Below are 5,030 nucleotides of genomic sequence, written 5' to 3'. Positions count from 1 at the left end.
TGAATAAAGGAAGCACACAAACATACGCAAAGGGTGACCGTGGATCGGTAATCGACGTCGCATTTGCCAGCCCCCAACTTGCACGGAGTTCCACCTGGAAAGTCGCAAGTGTATATACGCATAGTGACCACCGGGCCATAACGTGCTGTATCGACGACGGACCCACCAGACGGACCACAACCATAAGGCGCACAGCTTGGAAAACGGAGGACATGGACACTCCTCATGTTCCGGCTAAGCAGCGAAAGTATACACGGAAATGCAGAGCAGCAGGCTAAATCGCTAGGTACAGCAATGGAAATTGCCTGCGAAGCTGCCATGGTAAAAAAGCAAATGGGAGGAAGGATGCGAAAGCCAGTGCACTGGTGGTCGCAGGAAATAGCGGATCTGCGGAGAGGGAGCCACGCAGCAAGACGCTGCTACCAGAGGACCATGAAAAGGGCAAGGCGGAGACCACAAGACCCCCAAGCAGCCCAGGAAGCGGCAGAAGCTCACTCCATCTACCACCAACAACGGGCACATCTCACCAAGGAGATCAAACGCAGCAAAGCAAACTGCTGGAAGGACCTCTGCAAGGAGGCAGACCTGCAGCCCTTCGGCATAGCCTACAAGATGGTGATGGGCAAGCTGGCGCGCAAGGTAATGCCCTCCTGTCCGGAATTATCGTCCAGGATCGTGGATGCACTGTTCCCCACACAACAGGAACTAGCCTACGTGCCCAGACACCGGGAGATCCCCACACCCCCACAGATCGGTACGGAAGAGCTCCTAAATGCGGCTAAGAGCATGAAGACCGGCAAAGCGCCAGGGCCCGAAGGTATACCCGCCATAGCAGTCCGGACGATAGCCACAACATACCCGGAAGCGATAGCGAAGACGTTTAACCAATGCCTGCAGGAGCAAGTCTTCCCCACGGGCTGGAAGCTCCAGAGGCTCGTGCTCCTACCGAAGACTGGGAAGGACCCCGAAGACCCGGCTGGATACAGGCCTCTGTGCATGATCAGCGTAACGGGGAAGCTGTTCGAGCGAATCATCGCGAATCGGATAGAAGCGGAAATTGACAGCCTACAGGGGCTATCCGATCTCCAATTCGGCTTTAGGAAGAGGAGAAGCACCACCGACGCGATCAGAGCAGTGGTGGGTAAAGCCCGCGAAGCCATAGCTGGGAAGAGATGGCACGGTGGCACGGAGGCGTTCCACAGGGGTCTGTTCTCGGCCCGCTTCTGTGGAACGTCATGTACGATGGCATCCTACGACTGGACACACCAACCGGCTGCAGCATCGTTGGCTTCGCAGACGACATCGCGGTAGTAGCGGTACATAAAACCCTGTCAGAAGTAGAGGAGAACACGAACGAGACAGTCAGACGAGTGATGTGCTGGCTCCAGGAAAACGGCCTCAGCCTAGCAGCGCACAAAACCGAATCGGTCCTGATTAGCACCAGGAAAAAGGTAGAGACAGCCAGAGTGGTCGTTGGAACAGACGAAATCGAGTCGTCCCCGGCTATCAAGTACCTGGGAGTCCTGCTGGACCACAGGCTTAGCTTCAAGCAGCACCTGGAAGCAACCGGAGACAAAGCCGGCAGGGCAGCAAGCGTGATATCCGGCATAATGGCCAATATCGGCGGTCCAAGACAGAGGAGCAGACTGCTCATCTGCTCTGTCGTCAGAGCCATCATCATGTACGCTGCTCAAATATGGGCACCAGCTATGGAGCTCCCAACGTACAGCCGCACCTGCAAAGCGGCCTACCGAAGATGTGCACTGAGAGTTCTTAGTGCTTACCGCACCGTCTCCGAAGATGCGGCCCTAGTATTGGCCGGCATGGCGCCAATTGACCTTCTCGCCGCTGGAACCACCATCGAAGACCAGGCCATCCGCGAGGCGGAGACCCAACGTAGATGGCAAGAGCGATGGCGTAACACACCCAACGGCATATGGACTAGACGCATAGTCCCGGACATAGGGCCCTGGGTGAGTAGAACTTTTGGGGAGACGAACTTTTATCTAACGCAGCTTTTAACAGGACATGGGTGCTTTAAATTCTACCTACATAGATTTAAATGCGAGTCGGATCCGTTTTGCACGCACTGTGCACGGACCATAGAAGACGCTGAACATGTATTTTTTGTCTGTCCAAGATTCTCTGCTGACCGGGAAGAGCTAAGCCTAGACATTGGGAGGCCATTCATAGTCAATGACTTGATGGATATCCTACTTAGCTCGCAAAACAATTGGGATGCCGTGAGCACCTACGCTGCAGAGATCATCCAATCCTTGCGTCGCGCTGAAAGACAGCGCAATCGAAATTCAAATCCTAGATAGGACCTAGTGACGGCTTTCATGCCACTCCCCCGCGAAGTAAACTTAACGGTCGTACCGCGGAGGGATACGGAGAGTAGGGGGGTTTTTAGTGGGTAGGTAATTCCAAGTCCCACACTTATCGGCTTTCAATGCTTTTCCCTCCTATACATACAAAAAAAAAAGGTCTGGGTTGGCTGAAATGATGTTGATGGAAATGGATTTGAAGTGGAGGCAGCTTGTGCCGATTTTGTTGCAGTCATAAGTAGGCCCAGTGGTGGAGAGGAATCTAAGTCGGCAGCAAGGGCTGAAGTTGATGCCGTGGCAACAGATGGTGATGGCTCTATTACCAACTACGCTGAAGCTGTATGATGTTGGTTTTCGTTTTGGAATTGGCTAGAAAATAGATACGGTTTCAACCTGTTGGTAATTTTGGTTATTTTCCTTTTCAACGATTCCATTTTCTGCAGTTGCTTCTGCAGTATTTGATGGTGCTCCTGCTGCAGCTGGTCCATTTGGCTATTAGTGTTTGGCTGAAATGGCTGCTGTTGCTGTCCCTGGTACTGCAGCTGCTGCCGTTCTTCTTGCTGGTGCTGCTGCTGTTCTTCTTGCTGCTGCTGTTCCTCTTGCTGTTGCTGTTCTTCTTGCTGCTGCTGTTGCTGTTCTTCTTGCTGCTGCTGTTGCTTTTCTTCCAGCTGTTGCTGCTGCTGCTGTTGTTGTTGTAGTGGCTGTTGCTGACGTTGTAGTTGTTGTTGTAGTGGCTGCCGTTTGGTCTCCATTTGAGTCTTGTACCTCTCCAACAGCTGTTCTTTTTCCTTTTGATAGGTCGGGCAGCCCCTGTATGCGCTAATATGATGTCCTCCACAGTTGGCACATATCGGTTCAATGTATCTGGGCTTTTCGCAGTCGACTGTGCTATGGGTGCCGGCACATTTCATACATATGTATTGTAGCATATTGGATATATGTCGAGGCCATTTTTTTGTTTTTCCCAAAAGGCTGAGCAGGTGGTGGTTCGGTTCCCGTCCGGGCACGTGCTTGTTCCGGCTTCCGTCTCATCGTCAAGAAATGGGGGGGTTATCCCTAAAAATCGGACGGGACACGGCTCTACTCCAACAACATTCACACCGATACAGTCACTCTATTAAAAAATTCACGTGCAAGAGATATATTGGGTACAAACACAATAACGAGCAAATCTACACCTAACCACTCACACACGGATGCATACACACGTACAGACTCGGGTCACGATGTGGTTTTGACCCCGTATGCCCACCCTACCATGATCACCACTCCCGTCTCGTCCGGTGATCCCTTATAGAAAGCCTTCACAGCCTCCTAAACACTCCGGGCAAATTTAGCCTATGCGTCTATTCTCGCTCTCCCGCTGATCCCGCTACTTTAGGGGCAATCTACGTCAGCGCTCTCGCGGCCGATATACTCTGCGAGGAGTTACTCTTCTCCCATTCTCCCTACTCTACCGTGGTACTACTTATGACTACTTATGCACTACGAATATAGAAGCAAGAAAAAAGATTACAAAAAAAAAAATTTTTAACTACCTATAAATATGAAAAGATATGTATGTTAATACTTATATACTACAAAAAAATTGGGTTCTTTATATATATTTTTGTTTAATTATGGCTTTAGCTGTGCCCCCTTCCCATAGAGCGCGGGCCCTGCTCGCTTCCACGGCGTCTTCCGCTCCACCTCCTTCTTGGCCTGATGATGGATAGCAAAAACGACAGCGTCTATGCGTAGGAGAAGTACCGCCGATAAACGGAATGCTGCATCCGCAGCTTCTGGTCAGTCTGACGGCGTCTTGACTCGTCCGTTTTGCGCTGGCGGCCTCGCCACCCCTTTGCACCACGCTAATCAGCGGATTATGAACTTCCTCGCCTATAACGGGTCAGGGTGGGTGGCACAAACCCGTTTTATTTTCTTTTCTCGACCGCGATATATACATATGTTTAGGTCTGACTTATGCACTTGGTATTTCCAACTTCGTACAATTTCGCGGGTAGCTCCCTCCGTTGGTAAGACTCGACAGACCGAGCAACTCTCGACCAACGTCAAGCAACCCACGCTTCCCAATCCGAAACCGAAGTGCCTTTCGCCTTACTGTTTCGTTGGTGGTCTGCTGCTCTTGAGCCAAAAATTTTCTCTTTCACATTACCCTAAGATACATTTAAATATAGTTACGTAGCCTGCTTTCGGGTGGAATCTAGATATTCTTCGACGCTACAAGCCACTTCAGTATGGTCGGCCGCAATATGTACGTGTATGCCCAAATTGCTGGCAGCGATGGCATTGGACCGGTTCTAGAGGCTTCGTGTATTTTTCAACTCTTGCTGGCTGCTGTCCCAGACTAGCATTTAAGCTGCCAAAAACGTTTTTTTTAAACTGGACCAAATTGTAGCCACGGTACGACCTTGCTAAATGGAAAGACGTTTCTATAGACTCTAATAAAGTATTTTGCATATTTTTTCCTTGCAAAGTTTGTAGTTGTGGTAAAAGATTTTCAAGTTTGCGGTAGTGTCCATATGCCATCGGTATTATAAGCGAAATCGACACATATTTTCCACCAGAAATTTTTAATATTTCACATGATTTCAGCATTGAGCTGGCTTTATCCGTAACAATGAAAACTGTTTTTTCGAAGACATTCCAATGATTTAAAAAATCTTACAAAGTGTTTGCAACATTTTGCGCCGAATGATTTGT

This window comes from Drosophila obscura, unplaced genomic scaffold (assembly GCF_018151105.1).
Source record: "Drosophila obscura isolate BZ-5 IFL unplaced genomic scaffold, ASM1815110v1 contig_67, whole genome shotgun sequence".
Taxonomy (NCBI): domain Eukaryota; kingdom Metazoa; phylum Arthropoda; class Insecta; order Diptera; family Drosophilidae; genus Drosophila; species Drosophila obscura.
Note: the sequence above shows the minus strand (reverse complement) of the source record.